The 21,624-nt window shown below is 45.8% G+C and overlaps 1 protein-coding gene across 5 annotated transcripts in view; it reads right to left on the reverse strand.

Annotated features, from left to right (window-relative positions):
* Window positions 1–19,510, reverse strand: part of sl (small wing phospholipase C gamma 1) — a 271,971-nt gene extending 252,461 nt beyond the window's left edge. For 2 of the 5 annotated variants that reach the window (XM_067093306.1, XM_067093303.1), the window contains exon 1: window positions 15,721–15,864. The gene's annotated coding sequence lies outside the window, so the exon portion shown is untranslated. Of the gene's footprint in view, window positions 1–15,720; window positions 16,056–19,439 lie in introns of those variants that run through there. The other 3 variants (XM_067093297.1, XM_067093291.1, XM_067093308.1) reach the window with 3 other exon arrangements.
* Between the last annotated feature and the right edge of the window lie 2,114 nt (window positions 19,511–21,624).

Genomic DNA, 21,624 nt, shown 5'->3' on the forward strand with positions numbered 1-21,624 from the left:
ACATTCCATTGTCTTTGAGACCACATCTTGATTCCAGACCAACAGAAACTCCGGAATGTGAGGGATGGACCAAGCCATTGACTTCATGAAAAGCTACAATTTACTTTGGAAAAATTGTTATTTGTTGACACAATATACAAAACCTCCGGTCCTTTACATTAGGAGACTTGAACTGATTGAAAGGGAGGAATCTGAGAAACTTCTTCCTTGGAACTGACTGGAGTTCAGCAACGTCTTGTCTTCCATCCTGGTTAGGAATGTAGAGCCTTTTTGGAAAGTACCAAGCTCCCTATTATGACAAAATTGAGATCTGGATCATCGAATGCAAGTCAAGGAGGACTCGAACCCTACAATCATGTTAGTGATGTAAAAAAACTTTTTTTTATGTTGGGTGGGAAAAAAGGCAGTTTTTTCCGTTTTTCTGAATTTTTTTGCAAAGTACTTTTATAAATTCTTGATTATTTGTATCTCAGAGTTGCCTGCAAAGAATGAATTCTTTAAGGTTAAAGTGTTTACATTAGAGGAATAATTTCAACAATTGACATATTATCAGGTTTATAAATTGATAATACAGTGTTATTATCCTATGTATCTATTACATATGTAAAATTATTTCAATGATAATTCCTAAGAAATCCCAGTATTACCAAACATGTAGCACAAGTATTTTAAACAAATTATATAAGGAAGAGAGAGGGATGGGGAGAAAGAAGAAAGGCCAGTCACTCACAGGTATTATACATTACAGACAATCACACACCACAACTCCTAAAGGCGAGATGTACTGCTGGATATTGAAAGTGGTGGGAGCTGTAGTAAATAAACAACTTGTTGAGCAGCCACCACAGACCCAAGGAAAAAGTGTACATAAGACTTGGTGCATGAATTATGATAACAAAATCATTTTCTAATTAAGAAAATAATAAAAAAATTTATTTGATCTATTGCCTTTGGCATCTTTGGGCTTCACATACTTGCAGTAGGAGAACAGAGTGAAAGGTAAGTATCGTCGTCATCATAGGACTGTTGATCGAGGAGGGCAAAAGTCAGGAATATAAGATGTGTATAAACATTCTTCTGTTGATGGGAGAGACAGCCTATAGAAGAACCTGTAATACATCCAGGTTATGTGAATTTCGAAGTTTTTGTTTATTTAACACAGCTTGTTTTCCCATTATTTACAGAGGAGAAAAAGAAAAAAAAAAGTTTTTTTTTATCTTGGTGGTTTTTAACCGGTTTTTTCCACGGGAAAAAAAACCATTTACATCACTACATGCTAATGGATTCGGAGTCCACTTACGACATCCGAGAAGGAGTCGAGGTATTGATCCCCTTCACCTGTTCTTCCATATTCTACGCCAGGGCCGGAGCGAGATGAGAGATGGTCCTAAGGGGGCACATCTCTGTCCGACAACTCTCATAAGGGTGTGCAGAATACGGAACAGGAACCCTAAACAAGAGTCACATACCACCCAGGGAACAGTTCCCTGGGACAGCAAGGCCGAAGAAGCTTCTCATCCATAGCTAAATCTCTACTGAGGAGAAGACTACGTCAGATAGAAGACTAGGTCGCAAGGGCCTACGTTCTTCACAAATGAAAGGGAGAGAAGCAACCCTCGGCGGAGAAGACGAGGAAGTCCAGACTTGACGAGCAGCTCTGACCCGAGAAGAAGTTCCGACGACGACACCACAAGCGAAGACGGATCCAGTCCCTGGGACAGTGTTGCAGAGGACTTCAAGGGATATCCAGCTATATCCGTTGCCGCTCGGCAAGAAAGCCTGTGCTTGCAAGGAAAGCTGGAAAGTCTCCCAGTCCTGAACACACAGGGATGTACTGCCTCAAGAACCGCTTCTTGTGTAGCTGCACAGGAGGTTGGGTCAAGCGGAATTCTTCTCGATGCCTCGGCAATCAGGTCGGATGAAGGCAAAGTCTTCAAGTATTTGTCTGTAACTCGGGGTGAGCAATGTTTGTGAACCCCTAGCGAAACGGACAAATACGGAGGGAAAAAACGTTGATATCGAGTTTTCACCAAAAGACAGCATGCCTCAACAGAGCAGCCCCTGGTCTGGTATGAAGGAGCGAGAAAAGACTACAGACTTGTGTGCAGGAAGGCAACAGAAGGACGGTAGGGATTTCTCAGTCGAGCAGTCTCTGCATGAATCTTCGTGAAGAAAGAGTGAGCAGCATGTTCCGTCCCGATCACTCAAACGCGAGGCCAGGCTTGCCGACCAATACATCCCCACCAGGAATGCATCTGGTTAATTGAGCTGCCAAGTGTGCAATAGAACAACACTCGAATACCTGCAAATGTCGAGATGAAACAGGAGGAAAAAACGATTGCCTCTTGTTTGTCAACAAATGCCACTACTGTGGTTTTGTTGTTCAACGAAACCAGTGAGTGTCGCGAAACCCATCCTGAATTCTCGGACGGCCAAAAGGCTGCCCTAGGACCGTGATGAGAAGGTACTAATCGTCTCGGTCACACAAATTCAAGACAAGGTCTTACCAGTGTGAGCCTATTCCTCAATCTGTGAATCCGTAAGTAGACACAAGATGTGAGGGGAATATGCAAGCATATTCGAAGGTTCCTTCAATCAAGCATTAGCCTAACTCTTTCCTCATACATGAAGAGGAAAGAAGGACGGAGGAAAAGACTTCCATTTTCCACCATTCTGCAAGATGACAGGGTACCGAGGCAATTAGCTCTAGCCGGCTGGCATTTCCCGAATCAGGAGCACGGGGAGAGGTGGCGGGATGGAAGTTCGATGGAAAGAATTGCCGAGACCTAAGGGAAATAGATACTTCTCCTGAAGGAATCCATTCCCAGGTCTCGGCAATGTCGCTGCCAGTTCCAGAGACTCGATAAGTATCATTTCGTCCAGGCATCAGCAGTTGCAATCTTCTTCTGAAGCCTAGGACTTCTTAGCTAAGGAGTTGAGGGGGCTGGCTTGAACTCAAGGTCGAGTTGAGATGACTAAGACCCAAAGTTCTTGGCCATTGTCCAAAGGACAAGTCAGTGCCCTGGTGGGAACCTTGATTACTGGGGTATCTGGCAAATCTCTGAAAGAGAAAGGCAGAACCAAGTAAAGGTTCGTTCCCAAGGGTCGAGCCAACTCGGGACTTACGAAACCGGAGATCCAAATTGGGACAAAGTCCTTCTTCTTAGCACCAGAATTGCCCAAAAAACTGCAGTCGGCAAGACCCTCCAAGGGAAGAATTCATATTCTGTTGAGGTAGGGGTGGAAGCTTGGTGTCTCGACCTGAATTAACTCCTTCGAAGAAAAGAATTCATCAGGTCGAGAACGCTCTCAGAAGCCAGGACCGCGGCAGTCCACAACATTCTCGGTCCCTCGGGAACCGCAAGGGTTGCGAGTGATGAAGGTTATTCATTGGGGGAGCGGCGGTCCTGTCCTGGGGATCCTCGCGCCGACAAATCGGCGCGAGTTCTCCAAGAACACGGGGGCGATCGTAACTTGAAGAGGAAGACCCTCGCTGTTTCCGATGCGTGAAACTCCTGTACCTCTCCCCTTGGAAGGAGGCCTTGATAGATCCCATGAAACCCTCCTAAGCTACCTGGTTATAATATGAGAGAATCGGGGGACCGATACCCAAAGCACGCCAGGCAGCCGAACTCTGAAAGAAAAGTTCGTTGGAGCTCTCTCTGTCCGTCTCGCGCCTCTCGGAACAACCGAGAGAAGAAGAGAACAGGTGAGGAGAAAAGAGTATCCCTACCTGTCCTGCCAGTAAGATAAGCAGGAGAGGCGGACCGTGAGTGATAATCAACCAAAGGAGATTACTGCTACACGGGGAAAGGAGAGCACTTGTGCCGTGGCAAAGCGCTTTCCTGGGAAGAGCAAAAAGTTCACCCGAACATAGCCGAGGTCCCAAATCGGAAAAAACCGAGTAGGGCCGAGCCAATCACGCGAACGTGATCCAGTTGGTTGGTATGCGGCGGACTGGGAGGCAGGCGGGGCGAGCCGAGCCGAGCCAGTCTGGCAAGTGAGTGCAGCCCGGGGCAAGCGACCGAGCAGAGCCAATTCGCGCGAACACAATCGAACTGGGCAGGATGGACTCGTCTGCTGTGAACAATTGCTAGCTTCCCGAATTCTAAACTCCTTCGACGCAGAGGCCCCTCGAGAAGAAGGTTCAAAGGGGAATTCTGTGTCTGCTATCTTGCATGCTCGAACCCTAAAGTTCAAGACACAAGAATGAAGCCCGCCCGAGCAACCGAAGCAGCTGGCGGGCAGTATCGAGGCACCGCGTCTCGGCACCCAGACAACCGGGTGTCTCGGCAACCAGACACCTGGGTGTCTCGGCACTTTCTCTCGTTCTGTGCCTCTCGTAAGGAGAGCGCTCGTGATTCATAGAATTCGAGCTACCCACGAGACTCCCAAAAATCGGGAGCGGCTGCTTTGTTTCCTAATAGATCGAAAGAGCCAAGCACAGAACCAGTCTTAGACGCAGACTTCCAAGACTGGCAACGAGGGCATGGTCTCGAGAGGCCGCACTCTTGCGGCCCCCGAAACGCAAGATCCCACAGGAGAATGCGAATCGGTTCCCGCCCAAGGGCGGAAAGAGCCAACGAGAGAAACTTGTCTCCCGGAAGAGAGTCAGTCCCTTAGAAGTCCCGCAGGACTCCCAAAGTGAATCTCTTCCCTGCTTCTTCTGATGTTCGAACCGACAGGATCGAGACACCAGGCTGGGAACCCGACCAAGCACTGGCAAACACTCGAGGAGCGCTTGCGGTGCTGGCAGGAAGAGGAGCGGAGACACCTGGGTGCCTTGGCCCTTTCTCTCGCACTGCTCCCGAACTGGGCCCAGGAAAATCTCTCCAGACCAGATCGGGATACTCAATATTCCATAGAATCTCAAGCACTCAGAGCGGCTCGCGAACGAGCGCCCGAAGCAGCCCCCATCTTAGAGGCGGAACCTCTAAGACTCGGGAACGGGATTGCAAACTGAGGTCTGCGTGCCAGCGGCTTCCAAAACACAAAACCCAGGGCTATGCGAATCGGTTTCCTAACCCAAAGGTCGGGAAGAGCCAACGAGAGACCCACTGCCTCCTCGGAAGGAGGCAGTCCCTAGACGTCCAAGGGCATCAAGGGGAAGAAGCAGCATTCCTTTCCTTCGGCCGACGGAGGTCTGTCCAATTCTCGGGACCCCCTTGGACCTCGGGAGAGGAAGGGAAGACGCTGCAGAAGACAAAATCGAAGATAAGATGAAGACGGCGGCAGCTACTTCCACAGGGCGGCTTCCTTCACCTCCACTCCGACATCATCTACAGGATGGTGGACACGAAACATCATAACCTCCAGGGTAGTCCGGCAGGAACACAACGGACGCAACCAGGACACCACCACCAGGAGAAGCAGCAGGCATGATCAGGACAGCCGATGCAAGAGCTACGGCAGCGGTTCGGAAGGCAGGAGCTACTGCAACAGCCAGGAACATCACCTCAACAGGACGACTTCCTACATCTTCACGCTGACATCTTCTACAGGATGGCGGACATCGTAACCTCTGGGGCAGCTGGCAGGAACGCACGGAAGCGGCCCCGGGTACGACCGCCAGAAGTGGCAGGAATGATCAGGACAGCTGATGCAGGAGCTACGGCACAGAATCGGAGGGCAGGAGCTATTGCAATGGCCAGGAACGTCACTTCCACAAGGCGACTTCCTTCCCTTTCACGCAAACATCTTCTACAGGATGGCAGACATCGTAACCTCCAGGGTAGCTGGCAGGAACACAACGGAAGCGGTCCCAGGCACGATCACTAGAAGAAGCGGGCACGATCAGGACATCCGATGCAGGAGCTACGTTAGCGGTTCGGAAGGCAGGAGCTACTGCAACGGACAGAATGTCATTTGAAAGTCACCAGCAGCGACAGGAGCGATCAGGGCGGCTGCGGCAGGAGACCAGGAAGAGCAGCCCAGAGACTGTCGTCGAGTTGACAAGAGCATAACACAAGGAACAGCAGGAGCAGATGGACCACAGATACGCAGGAGGCATTGCAACAGCATACATGAAAACCAGCAACGACAGCGATCGATCTACATCGGCGGGAGCAGAGTCAGAGCGATCCCGACGTGGAAATATGTCATCTAATCAGGTAATGTGGTCAATCCCGACGCAACACTGAATGAATGTCGGGACTGCTTCATGCGAGATATTATTTGATATATCCAGCCAACTACTGCTGTGTCTGCGATGCTCACTGTCAACCTGAAAGAAAAGCAAAGATGATTAGTAGAGGGAGGCTCCTCCCGCTACAAGGGGAACTGCCCTACGCAGCGGGAGGAGGTACTCTAAACGAGGTCGCCCGATCGCTCCTCCCCCCCCAAAAGGGCGAAGGAGAGAGATCTACTAAAGGGGGGAAGGAAGAGCCTACGGGAAGAGAAAAATGGACGGAGGGGAGGCCACCAAGGGCGCCGTGGAAGCGGAACTTATTGACGAAGCCCACAACCCCCGACTCAGCCCGCAATTCTCTAAGCGCAGGCAGAGAGCAACACTCAGCATAAGTAGGAAGAAATTAGTGATGGAGGGCTGAAGCCCAAGAAGGGAACTAACTCTTACGTCCCGATGGATGTAGGGGAGTGAAGATATTGCGTCCCAAACTATATCTCCTGAAAGTACAGGGGGCCCCTTCAGTATTTATTTAAAAGGGCTGCTGGAAGAGAAGCATTACCACTTGGTTACGCTTACTCCAGTTATGCCCTTGGCATTCAAACCCAAGACACTAACTTATACAAGGTTAACCTGGGTTTGTATTAATATCAAACACACGTATATATATACAAAAGAGAGAAAGATCCCACATTAACGACAGTCAGGGATTACTTTCAGCAAAGCATGACAGGGGAAAAGCAAACTGGAATGTTTACATCCGGGAAACAGCCTAACCACCTTGCTCAAGAGTTTGAACGTTTTACGCCTGAAAGTAACAATGTAAAGGACCGAGGTTTGGTCAGGAACAAGTATATTTAACTAACTATAAAACCTGAGGTCCTTTACATTAGGGATTCGGAGGTGGAGTACAGTTGGTCAGGCAGCAACGGATCATGGAGGTAGTAACATTCCGGATGTAAATTGCCTTTCAGTCCAGGTGTCAGACTGAGGGGTTGCATGAGGTGGGCATGAAATGTAATGTAAAGGACCTCAGGTTTGTATAGTTAGGAAAAATACAATTAACTTTAAAAAATCACAGTTTTTTAAAGAAAATTGTATTTTTCCTAACTATACAAACCTCAAGTCCTTTACATTAGGAATTACTTTCAGCAAAGCTCAAAATGGCCATTGAACTTTCGAACAAGGCAGTTAAGCAGTTAACTACTGTCCAGGACGCGGGGTTGCTGCCTGCCTGGATGTAAACATTTCACTTTGCCTTTCAGCCCAAGTTTCAGATTGAGGGGTGGCATGAGGTGGCCATGAAATGTAATGTAAAGGACCTCGGGTTTGTATAGTTAGGAAAAGTACAATTTACTTTTAAAAATTGTGATTTCTTCTGACACGATATACAAACCGTCGGTCCTTTACACTAGGAAGACTTACTGGTTGGAGGGAGGAATCTGAGTGAGTCTCTATGAACTGACTGGAGTTCACCACACCTTGTTTTCCCTTCCTGGCCGACATAGCGAGGAAGGAAAAACTGCCTCTGACAAAATGATCAGGTTTTAAGGAAAGCGGGATCAATTGTCAGACTTCAAAGTCCCTTTGCATGAAAGAGGAAGCGTCAGTTCATGCAAAGTAGGCTAGGAAAAACTTGGAGTTGGTGACATTAAGGCAATCACAAGCATTGGGTCTGTCTTATTGTCATGGTCTCCTTCCTCCCCTTGCAAGGGGAAGGAGTGGGGTTATTTCTATAAACCTGAACGGAAATAGAATGGAAGCTCTAGTTGAGTGCTTACCTGCATCGACCGCCAGATGAGGAGAAGGAAGAGAGGCCAGTCACTCCACCTTCATTCTCCCAATCACAACCGTACATCTTAGGCGAGACGCAGCCTGCCCTGTTAGAGGAGCTGGGTAAGCTACACAACTTGCTGAGCAGCCACCACAGAACCCTAGGAAAAAGAGTCCAAGGACTTGTGTGCAACATCCTGAAGGTAGAAGGAAGTGATGGTGGTCTGTTGGGACCACACACCTGCCTTCAAAACTTGAAGAACCGACATGTTCTTCCGGAATGCGAGGGACAGACCAATGTTGCGGACTTCGTGAGCTCTCATACAAAGCATACCGGTGTCGTCTTCTCCAGCAGCAGAATACGCTCTTCTTATTGTCTCATGAAGCTTGAAAGGGATCGTGTTCTTGGACACTTCTTTCTTGGTTGAGCCAGTACTAACGAAGAGTTGTCGACACTCGGGCTGGAGACGGCGAGTCCTCTTCAGATAGCGCCGCAGCACTCTAACAGGACACAGTAGCATCTTGTCTGGTGCATTACCTACAAAGTCCTCTAGAGAGAGGATCGTGGAAGACTCGAACTGAGCATCAGGGACCGAAGGATTCTGAGTCTTCGCCATGAAATCCGGGATGATATCGAGCATAACTGATCCCCATCCCCTCGAGTGTTTAACATCAAAGGAAAGTCCGTGAAGTTCGCCAACTCTCTTTGCTGATGCCAGGACCAGCAAGAAGACAGTCTTGAGGGTCAGATCCCTGTCTGAAGACTCTCATAGAGGCTCGTAGGGTGCATGAATCAGGCTCCTTAGAATGAGAGTCACATCCCATGCAGGAAACCTGAAGTCCCTGGGTGGGCAAGACCTTTCAAAGCTTCTCATCAGTAGGGAAATCTCGAAAGAAGAGGAGATATCTACTCTTTTCAGCTGCAAGACTAGGCCAAGTGCGGTGTGGTAGCCTTTTACAGCTGAAATGGAGAGAAGCTTCTCTCGGCAAATGAAGACGAGGAAGTCTGCGACCTGCTGAACAGTAGCTCCTACCGCAGAGATACTCCGTCCACGACACCAACTACAGAAGACGGACAACTTTCCCTGGTATACTGCTGCGGAGGATCGTCTGAGGTACCCAGCCATCTCCGTTGCTGCGCGACGTGAAAAGCCTCTCACTCACAGGAGATGGTGGATAACCTCCAGCCGTGAAGACACAGGGACTGCACTGCCTGGTGATACCACTCTACATGGGGTTGACACAGCAGGTTGTGCCAGGGGGGAATCTCTCTCGGAGCCTTGGAGAGGAGGGATAGCAGGTTGGGATACCAAATGGCCTGTGGCCATTGGGTGCCACCATACTCATTCTAAGATTCGGAGTGATCATCGCCTGGTTGAACACTCTGCAAATCAGACAGAATGGAGGAAAGGCGTAGACGTCAAGGTTGTCCCACGGCTGCTGGAATGCCTCCTCTGCAGCGGCCCATGGGTCCAGCGCGACTGAACAGAAGACCTGGAGTTTTCTGTTGTGCCGAGTGGCAAACAGATTGATGACTGGATGCCCCCACAGGTCGAACAACCTTTCCCTGACTTCCGAGTGAAGGGACCATTCGGTTCCTATCACCTGATTCTGGCGGCTGAGCTTGTCTGCCACGACATTCCTCTTGCCTGGAATGCTTCTGGCTGACAGCTCTACCGAGTGAGCCACAACCCACTCATGCACCTGCATTGTTAACTGGTGGAGCAGGAGGGATACTAGACACCCGTGCTTGTTATGTATGCCACTACCGTGGTCTTGTCGCTCATCAGTACCACGGAGTATCCCATCACTCAATCCCGGAACCCTTGGAGAGCCAGGAAGGCTGCCTTGTGTTCCAGGATATTGATGTGAAGGTGTTTGTTGTCTCGGTGCCACACTCCCGAAGTTAGCAACTCCTCCAAGTGTGCACCCCATCCCTCGGTGATGTGTCTGAGAACAGCAGCATGTCCGGAGGGGGAGTGTGTAGGGATACTCCTATCGAAAGGTTCCTGTCATCCATCCACCAGCAAAGGTCCTCTCTCACCTCCTTGGAAAGAGGGATGAGAAAGGATTGGGGGTCTTAGGATTGGGACCAGTACTCCTTTAGTCTCCATTGTAGAGACTGCAGGTGAAGACACCCCATGAGATACCAGCTTCTCCAGCGACGACAGGTGACCGATGATGACTTGCCACTGCCGAGCTGGCTGTTCCTGTCGACACAGGAACAGTTGTGCTGCCTTCCTGAACTTGCTGATACGAGCGTCCGAGGGAAAGTCTTTCACTGCTGCCGTGTCTATCAGCATGCCCAGGTACTTAATCCTCTGCTTGTGGTTGAGATCTGACTTCTCGAGGTTTACCATGATCCCAAGATCGCGGCAAAGCCCAAGGAGCCGATCCCTGTCCTGTAGCAACTGTGAGTGGGAGCTCGCCAGGACCAGCCAGTCGTCGAGATACCTCAGTGGATGTATCCCGAGTGAATGGGCCCCAAGCTGACACAAGGGAGAACTCATGAACACCTGGGGCCTGAAGCAGAGTGCCCTCAATTGGAAGACCGTTTTCCCGAGGATAAAGCGGAGGTACTTGCGAGAGGGCGGATGAATGGATATCTGGAAATAGGCATCCTTCCAGTCCACTGTAAACATGAAGTCGTTCTCCCTGATGGAAGCAAGCACGGATCGTGCCATTTCCATCGTGAACCGAGTCTGGCGAACGAATCAGTTTAGGGGAGAGAGGTCTATGACCGGTCTCCAACCCCCCTCCCCCTGTGGCTTTCTCTATGAAAAAGACATGGCTGTAAAAGCCTGGAGACCGATCCGACACAACTTCCACAGCACCCTTACTCAGCATGGCTTGCACTTCTTGCTCTAGTGCGGAGTCCTTCAGTGATCCTTGGACGTAGGTGTGGAGACGGACCAGAGCATTGGTGAGGGGTGGCCAAGACTCGAAGGGTATTAGATATCCCTCCCAAAGGGCATCCACTATCCAGGTCTCAGCTCTGTATCGCTGCCAAGTTGCCCAATGGCATGACAGGCACCCCCCACCTTCGGCAGCAGTTGGGGGGTAATGCCGCCCCTAGCGTTTCCCCTTCTTCTTCCCCTTGCCCTCTTTACCAGACTGGGAAGAGGGCTGAAAGGGGCACGAAAACCCACCCATTCCAGAGGAAGAAGAAGGCTGGGTGTTTCCATGGGATCCCTGCGAAGACTGGGACTTCTTCGGGGCTGAGGAAGTGCTAGCCTGACCTGAAGGCCAGGCCACAGTGGAACGCAAAGACCCAGAGGTCTTAGCCACTGCCTGGTGGACAAGGTGGTTGCTGTCATCGGCCCAACGCTTGTCCACCGCAGCTTCTACCAACTCTCTAGGGAAGAGAGAGGTAGAACCCAGCAATGGTCTGTTCTGCAGGGTCATTGCTGACTCAGGTCCCATGGACCTGGCGAAGCGAGAAAGAACGGCGTCTCTCCACTTAAGAACCAGGTTGGCCTACAGGTTTGCCATCTGGTGGGCAAGGTAGGAGATGGCTCTACCTCCAAACTGGCATAGTCTCCCGAAAGCGGAGTCCTCCCCAGGGTACGATAGCACCCGAGGAGGCAGCCACTTTGGATACTGTGAACGACCACAGATCCAACCAGGAGACTGCCTGGAAAGCTGCCATGGCGGTGGTTTCCAGGGTTGCTTCAAAAGAGAAAATACTCTCCGCAGTAAGTTGCTGCAACGAGATCCGGACCTAGATGAACCAGATCTGGGTCAACCTGTTTAGGCGGTAATGCCCCTTCCAAGGGCATGTAGAAACGCTTCTGTCGAGGCAGAGGAGGGGGAAGCAACGTGTCCAAGTGGTTCGATCGCAGAGAATTGTCTTGCCCAGACACAAGACCATTCACTTGATTGAGGACCCCCTCGGCAAGCGTGGACCACGGCAGCCCCACCTTGGGTTCCTTTTTCAGTCTCCAAAAGGATTCAAGGTGCGAAGGACGATCCACAGATGAGGCCAAGGTCCCTTCCCTGAGGTCATTGTGCTGATGAATCAGCGCAGTTACCTCTGCAAAGGTCCTCTGTATCTCGAGGGTGTCCGCGTCCTGGGGAAGAGGACCCTCAAGTCCTTCCAGGGTGGGGTCCTCCCCATCTACTCTCCCCGCAGGAGGAGAACCTCAGCAGACCCCTGTGATCCTTCCTGCACCACGTGGGCGTATGATCTGGTCGCTCTGATGACTGAGCCAGGAACACAAGCCCCTGAGGTTGAACTCTGGGGAGACGACTCACCAGAGTTCCTCATGTCCGACTTGCACCTCCTATGGGGAGCCCAGGAGGTTGAGGGGACAGGCAAGATGAATCGAGTACCTCCACTGGTCTTGCTGGCGGAACCAGCAGGAGCAGCGGGCCGGGAGAGGTCACCAAGCCGAGGTGATGACGGCGACCCGGGTCTAGGAAAACACTTTTGCCTCGGCGAAGCATTGTCCTGAGGAAAGTGGAGCGGTTCGCGCGAGTCGAGCCAGGCACTCGGCTCTGTCAAGCCAGGCTGGCCACACAAACATGGCCGGGGCTGTCCTCTAGACGGGCCCCAGACTTCTTCGAAGCCAAAACCTTGTGAGAAGACTGAGCAGGGGACCTCTTCTCCGTCTCGCCAGGTGTCGGACTCAAGAGGCCGAAGCACCTTCCCGGGAACCTTGCTTGGCCCTCGAAGAAAACCCAGCAGGAAGAGTTGGAACAACTGCTTGTCCGGATTCTTTCTCCTGTCCTGTGCCTGAGTCGGTACCAAGAGAGGTATCTCTGGTACCAGACCAAGGTACTCGGGTCTCCTTAGAAATCCGTGTACTCAGTGCAACTTGCGAACGAGTGTCCGACACAGTGCTAGCCTTAGAAGCGGACTTCTTCAGCACAGCAGTGGGAGTGCAAACTGAGGTCTGCACCCCTCAGCTTCCGAGACGACTGATCGGTTCCCTGGCCCGTGGGCTGGGAAGAGCTGAGAAGAGATCCCACTGCCTTCCTGTGGAAGGAGGCAGTCCATTAGAAGTTTGGGGTGAGACTTCTTAGGGGGCCGGCGAGCCTCAGAAGAAGAAGAGTAAACGGACAACAAGAATGACGAAGACGAAGACGACAACACCTTCCTAGACCTCTTCTTCGTCGTCTTTTTCAGGATGGCGGTCAGGTCCCTCATCCAGGAGGGCACAGCAGAAGACATAGGAGCAGCCAGGGGAGACAGGGAAGCAGGCGCAACCCGGGCAGCGGGGACGTCGGTGATCAGGCCAGCAGCTACCAGGGCAGGTGGAGCAGTGCAGGAGCCAGGTAAGCCAGGAGCCAGTGCATGGGTAGACGGCAATAGTGGAGCAAGAGGAGGAGCCAGGCCAGGCTGAGAGTTAGGAAATCCAGGAGTCGGAAACGAGCATGGGTTGCCAACAGGAGGGACAGCAGGAGCAGGTACCGAGATATGAGGCACCGCTGATGCGACCAAACTGGAAGGGCCAGGAAGCCAGGAGGCACCAGCACGGCATGGAGCGCGACAGGCACAGCTGAAACCTGGGTGCTCAGGTGCGAGGCAACAATCACAGGCAGCCTGGCAAATGACGTCATGGTGACGGTTGACGTGGTGGAAGTGGCAGCTGCATGGGTCGACACAGGAGCGCCGGACAGATGAGAGATCAGGCCCTCCAATGATGGAACGCCAGGTAGACTGAGGTGCAGCCAGGTAGATGTGAGGTCAGTAACCTGCCCACCAAGAGATGCTTCCACCGCCAAACCTGAAGGCAAAGTCAAGTCAAAAGAGGAAGCCTCTACTCGCTCCGGGGGAAATAATCCCCCAACCCCTGAGTGAGGAGAGGCCCCAGAGAGGATGTCCTGATCATCCACTCCCCCGCGGCCTTCCACACCCAACGAAGCGAGTGAAGAAGGCGAGGGGAAGTCCTCACCTGAAGGAGAAGCAGCAAGAAGGGAAGCTTGCCAGGAGGGAGAAACGATCCCGATGGGTTAGCAGCCAAGGGAGTCATCGGGGGCATATAACCCTAAGATGACGCCTTGGAGGGCTTCCTTCAGCACTGTCTCCTCCCCTCAAACTTTGCCCATTGCTCGGCAGACTAGGAACAACACTCCGAGCAAGGAGAGTTATGAGAACACATGTCCTCTGCAGGTGGAGCAAAGGGCGTGTGGGTCCATATCAATATGCGAGCGGAAGCTATTGAACTTCTTCCCTCCTACCACAGGACATACACGCTGGGGAAAGGAGGGCTTATAGGGCTTATCAACATTCATTATCAACCAAAGAACAAGAAAAGATCCCGCCGGGAAAACAGCTCAACAGCAGTCAGGGTAGAGAGCGAGAAACACGTCTGCAGCACACGACGGCCGAAGGCAAATTGGAATGTTTAAATCCAGGCAGGTGGTACTCCCGCCTCCCGGACGGTAGTTAGCTGCCTAACTGCCTTGTTCGAAAGTTCAACAGCCATTTCCAGCTCCGCTGAAAGTAATTCCTAATGTAAAGGACAGATGGTTTGTATATCGTGTTGAACAAGTAAAGTATTACCTAATGCTGTATGAGCGGCAGCCCATGAAACTTTAATAACGGGCCAACGGTGGCCAGGCCTATTTCACTGCCAGACACACTATTATGGTTAACCTTAACCTAAAAGAAGATAAAAATTACTGAGGCTAGAGGGGAGGGCTGCAATCTGGTATGTTTGATGACTTGAGAGTAGTTTTTAAGATATGAGGGTGGACAGAAAAAAGTGTGGACAGAATAAATTCAGATGGACAAACAATGCCAGCACAATAGTTTTCTTTTCAGAAAACTATAAAGTAAATAGCCTATACACACAAACAATGGATGGTTAACATTTCAGTTGGCAATTGGTGGGGTAAAAGTTCATCTCCAGTCCGAACTCCAACTCCACATGAGGGTTAGTACCATACTAAACAGTGATTCATCTACACTGTTTCGCCATGTTTAATACTTGGTCCTGGGGGGTCAAATGTATTTTGCTGTGTTTAGTACTTGCCCCTGGGGGATCAAATATCCCTAAATGCATTCTGCAAAATTGAAACCTTAGAAAAAATCCTAAATCATTTGCATGCATTTTATTTTTTATTGTGAAAAAATATTAGTTTGCAAGAATTATGTATACAGAATATTTTTTTCATTTTTCTATGAAGATTCAAAAGATATAATAAAAAATTGAGTGGGGGGTGTTCGGACCAGAAACGAACATTATCCACTGGCAGGACTCGGGCCCCAGTGGTAGTCTGCAGCTTAAACAAAACTGCTTAAACGTCAAGTGAGTAACAATAGCCTACATAAACACGTCCACACCCAACAACAACTGAATAATAGGTGATAACTTGCACTTACAACAGTTGAGGGGGGATTCCCTATTTGCCTCCTTACCATCAACCTTCAGTGACCTTTTCCTGCTCACGCCGAGGGATACACCTTCACAAAAGGTGGTTTGTATTTCCATATGAACAAACTGTGTTCCCACACAGGCCTGCATACAGCCTAACCCAACCTGAGAGTTGTTGGTTCCCCCACCCTGATCTCCAGTGCCATAATTCATACGTATGTAATAATGTATCCTATCGTTTAAAGTCATAAATTTGCAAAAATCCCCCTTAGGCCTTGAAACCTTTCACCTCTCAAAATATCTTTCAGTATTTCATTACTGATAAATCAAGTCTCGCACTGTGTATGGGCTAGTAACAAAATTTACCTCCAAACTTCATATAAACAACTAGCCTACCATAGCCTATCCTGTCTTGATAGTAACCACATCACAAGGAATCATAAAGCATTATTTCGTTAAAGAATAACCATTTTGAATTACCAGGCAAATGGCAGAACAAACCTTTGTTGACGCTGACGACTGTGATTTCACTGGCCAATCATTGGGAAAATATGGAAGGATTCAAAGGAAACATTCGGATCTTAACTTTACGACGTTGGCGTGATTTCACGGGCGTTTGAAGACTGGGAACGTCCTCCAGACACTGGTCCAGCTTGTCAGATTGTTTTTATTATTTTCAAAAGTTTTCGTACCAATGTACTGAGAGGCTAAAAGAAAAAAATGTCGTACATTCGAGGGTTAATGCAGTGTTATTTCATGATATTTTTACGTGAAATGCAAACTGTTCTCGAGAAACTCAGACAGATGTATCGTATCTGTTCCTTTGAGTGTAGTTCGGCTTCCGGTGAGATATTGCTGTTCGACGTCTGGTCAGTGTTAGGTTTCATTATCTTCATTGCACGTCGTTAAACATATTCTGTTAATGTTTTTACTTTAATAATAAGCTAATGGAGCGTACTCTATCAAGTGGAGAGTCAATTAATCTCAGAGTTGTCCTATCAATCAAAACTTGAAACCTTCTTAGTAAATGGGGTAGATGAAAAGGGTTTGGACATGTCCTTCACACAATACGGGAACAAAGTGCGTGATATTGTAATTTGTTAGCTAGGCTCAATTTGGAAGACGTCACTTACTTGGATGAGAGACGCGAGATGGCAAGCTGGAGATCTTTGGAAGTGAAAGCCCAGGGAAGGCATGAGTAAGAGAATTTCACAAAAGCCCTCTAGAGGCGATGCTATTCCTAACATACCTATGAGGTGATTGCAGTTCTTTTTTCCATTTTCATTCAATTTCTTTGTAAACTCGTTCTAACTCATCCTTTGTTGTAATTTTTCCTCACCTCTAGATTGCAGGATTCTTGTTTATTGCTCTCCCATTAGTCCTATGTCTCACTATGTCTCAGTGTAAATGGCTTAATACTTCACCTTCTTCACTTATCCTTGCATTTTTTAGATGAATATCCATGTTGGACAGCATTTTGAGAGGAGGGTAATAGCTCCATGATATATATATATATATATATATATATATATATATATATATATATATATATATATATATATATATATATATATATATTATATAGATAGATAGATAGATGTAGTCCAAGGCAGGATTTGAATACAATCATTAGACGTTGCTATGGGTGCACTAACGCACTTTTACTATGAACATCTCGTGCGTGGGTTCAGTTTTTGCAAGATTTTGAGAAACTAGTCATTATGGCCATGAAAATACTAGGCTATATATAGTTGGTAAAAATGTCTAGTATTTTTATATATATATATATATATATATATATATATATATATATATATATATATATATATATATATATATATATATATATATATATATATATATATGTATATATACATACATATATATATATATATATATATATATATATATATATATATATATATATATATATATATATATATAATATACGTGTGTGGGTTTATTAAATGTTAATGCTGAAGTGATATCTAAATATTTTCGAAAACATTCCCATTACTTTCAAGGCGGAAGTTTTCAAGGAAAAACAAAACTGCTACTATGTTGTTCAATTTATTCATAGTAAAACCAGCAGCTGTTTCAGCCACTGACTTATGGCTTCTTCAGGGCTACACCAGTTTACACTGGAACAACTCTTCAACAGATATGTGAATACAACCAAAAAACTGATTGGAATAACGAAATTCTAAAATAAAAAAATTTAAAAAATTTTCAACTCAAATTTCACATTTCAGAAAAATATCTATCTCACCAGGACAGGATGTTTCTTTATTCACCTCGAGCTCCAATTAAAGGGAGCCCCAAACTTTTTCAACCATTCTGCATCGGCACAGTTTATCCTGAGAGGCTTTCATGCCTCCTTCGAATCTTAAAAATGCAAACCACCCGGGGCCCAGACTCCCGTTGTGAAAAATGAGTGAATGGTATATGGGGTTTTGAGGGAAATAAATTAAAATCTTAGCGTGGAGAGACTGCAGGAATAGGCATACAGTATATGTAGGAGGAATTAAATACATTTAGTGGGCTAATGAAAAGAGAGGGGTCAGAAGAGACTATTGTGCAGCAGTGATGACTAATGTAGAGCAGGAAGATAAGAGAGAAAACATGAAAAAGAAAATATTTGTAAATTATTGCAAATACAGAGAAAGTTAGTTTAATGAGCAATTGAACTTTAGATTAAAGACATAAATGGAGATATGATGTGTAAAGAGAATGCTGACTTACGTTCATGCAATTAATATACTTGGAGAAGTTGAATATGGAGGATAAAAGATAGGTAAATCTGAGTGATACAAGATTATAAGATGTAAATCTGAGAAAGCTCGTAAATGTGGCTGTTGAAGACTTAAAGAGAGTAGTCCAGAAGTTGAATAACTGAAAGGCGCCATGAGTTGATGAAGATGCAGGTGAAATCTGCTTGTAAACACGTGGAAGTGCAATCGAGTAGTTGGCCAGGTGTTTGGGGTCGCGTAAACCCGGAATTATGTATGAAGAAAAGGTTTTTGATAAACTTTAATAAATATAAATGGAAAGGTAACATACGTGACTGCAAGTTTATGGGGGGGACGACATTAAATGGTTATACATAAAATGCAGGATCTTGATTATGAGCTTTGACTAGGAGAGAGGTTTGTTTTGATAAGGTTGGCCATACAGATAAAATGGATGAGCATGCAGTAGTTAAAGGGAGAACAACCACTTCCCATGAGCACATTCTTCAAATGTGGAACCTTTGAAAGTTCCCTTGTGTGGGAAAAGTCGAAAGAATTGTTTCTTATAACCCCTCTTTCTTTCTTCTTTTTTTTTTACTTTACTGGCTTGTAACCGTTGATCTTTGAGGAATTTTTTAGATTTATTACTATATTCGACAAATCTTTCAAAATCTGCCAGCACTAGTATTTGCTGTACCACTAATAGTGGCTGTTAATATAAAAACTACTCTTCAAATGTTTGCTGAGACAAAAGGGAGCTATATGAAAATACCCAGCATAGGCGAATACTTATTTAGTTTTATATTTTGGGGTAATGTGCTAATTGGGGATTTGTATCTACCCATATATCTACAAAAAAGTAGTCTGGCCATGGTAAAAGCTTTTAATTAATCAGCATTTTGTAAAACACTTGAAAAATATACAAAACGAATGGGGCAACATGCCTCAGTTCACGCATTTCTCAAAAATTAAAAATATGATCATATCAAGGAGGAACGTGAAAGAAAAGAACTCCGGTACGAAATGGTAGGGAGAAAGGAACATTTGACGCCTGGAAGAAATTCATAGGTTAATTATCAAGTGTTCAAAAATACAATTAATAATTAGCTTAAGGAAAATACCAGAACTCTTCGCACTTCCTTCTTATCAAACTTACTTTCACCTAGCATCCATAGCCTACCACAACATTTTCAGCCCTTCCTCGCCAACTTGAGATTTCATCTATCTTCACTTTCACGTCAAACAAATAACGGTCATATACACCTCTCGACACTTCTCTTCACCATTACACTGATCAGCTCGTGCTTCCATCTATTGTGTACTAATAGCCTACATGCTCTGACATACTGTTCACGAGCTTTTCTCTTTCCTCAATATGCTTATGAATATTATTGTTTAAAATCCATGTTTTACCAACAATCAAGATCCTTTTCAAACATATTCGCCCAAGAATTTCTTCATTTTCATCTACACCAGGAAATCCATACCTACCTACAACGTCTTCTATTCCTCTGTCACGTGGACAACATTATCAACCTATCATCCTCCACGTTAGCCTGGCCAGGTTCTGAAATTGAGGAATAATATAAAAAAAAAAAGGCGAAAGGGATGTACAGAATAAAATTTTAACTTCATTATATACAATGTTATTGAAGATAACATTCATTGGCTTTAAAATCAAAACACAAACATAGAAGGGTTCCAGTCAGTTCATCGGTCTGTTCTTATATAACATACAAACATTACAAAACACCGTTACTTAATTATTTTACATTTGAACAGCGCGATGAAAGCTAATCGAAGCAATATGAGATGAAAAATCTACTACATCCTCGTTAGTGCAGGCTATCCACCAGCTACATTTGGAGGAAACAGAAAATTAGAAAGTATTGTGGAACTAATAAAAAGTTGATCAACAACCAAAAAGCCATCGAATTGAACGAAATGTGCATATTATTATATATATATATATATATATATATAATATATATATATATATATATATATATATATATATATATATATATATATATATATATATATATATATATATATATATATATACATATAGACGTAAGCATGCATGTATGTATTTATATATACAGTTAATATATATATATATATACATATAGACGTAAGCATGCATGTATGTATTTATATATACAGTTAACAATAGAACTGTTCAGTCCGTCAGTTTATGGCAGTTACAGAGAATAAGGAAGTTTGGGTACTCGTAATAACTGTCATAGACTATCAAGTAGCGTAGAAGCGCAAGCCAGAGGAGCGTTGGTGCTCTGGCCACTTACAAGACAAGTGGATCCGCACTTTGTAATCTTCAAGCAAAATAAAGAGGATGAGTGAGACACCAGCTGCAAACTTGCCCTTTCATAAATCTCTCATGGTAAGAAAGGATCTTACCATAAAGGCTCAAAATGACTAAGAGTTAATGCCATTTACAATGCAAACTTATGTACTTATTCTACATGTGTGAAATGCTGTGTAGAATTTGTGGCCCCTTTTGATTCAGAAAAAAAAAAAAAATTTCTACGGGGATGAAGATCATTCGAATTCTCATATCCTTTCTGATGTGACCGATTTATTATGAAATGTTCAAGTAAAATGTGAGCGGGGGGGTTGGAGGGCGGCGAAGGGGGAGGTTTCAAATTTTATCAACTGTATCCGTATCTGATTTCCTCTGTTCAATCATGACGACTGCATTTGTAATAAAATTCCTGTAAACGCGATGCAGAGTGCTACATTTTACATTCAGTCGTGTGGAGAGTGGATTTGAGAGAGCTGTTCTTCAGTAAAGCAGATGAATTGACTTAATTGTAGACATAAAATGATGTGGCGACTTAGATGTGAAAAGGGTGCGCAGACCCTAGCTGTTAATAATTCCCTGAAGTAATGAGTACTTGCGCACCCGTCTTTTACGTAGCATAAATATTATCTATTCATTTAAAAACCGTATTTCTTCTTTCTTTTATTCAAAGTTTATTATTTATTAATTTTCATTTATATCTAGACTCGTGAAATATTATTACATTTTGAACGCCATATTTCGATAGAAAAAGTGGAGACCAGTTTGTAAACAGCATTTTGGGTTACTCAACACTTGAAAGAAAAGCGCCAATGTCTTGTAGAAACATCCGAATGTTTACATCCTGACTCCCAGATGTAACTTTGTATGCATGCATTGTTATTTGAATTAATGTGTCTCATAATTTAGCCACATCACATCTATTGCTTGGGCAGATATGTAGTATTATTCATTAATGATATATTACTATTTGCACGAATCTATGAAAACGTATTGCCTGGTTCACAGCTTCAGCAACGGAAGTGCCACGCCCGAAGATTACACGTGAAAGATAAGTTGAGTTTCCTGTCAAGCAGAACATGCTATTAAAGTTATCGAAATGACAGAAAGAAATAAGAGAGATATAAAAAATAAATGGATGAGGGGCTGTTAATTTATAAATTAGCGTTTGCTGTACGCACAAAAAACAAGAAATATACTGTAGAATACGAAGATTATATGCAAAATACAATCTAGTACTCATCGTGCTAGGAAATACCTCAACATAATTTTACTAAAAGTTACAAGAATACTGCTAAATATGTGTAAGTATTAAGAAATGTCTTTTTATGCTAGACTGGAGCGCAAATGAAAAGA

This window comes from Macrobrachium rosenbergii, chromosome 4, assembly GCF_040412425.1.
Source record: "Macrobrachium rosenbergii isolate ZJJX-2024 chromosome 4, ASM4041242v1, whole genome shotgun sequence".
In the NCBI taxonomy this organism is placed as follows: domain Eukaryota; kingdom Metazoa; phylum Arthropoda; class Malacostraca; order Decapoda; family Palaemonidae; genus Macrobrachium; species Macrobrachium rosenbergii.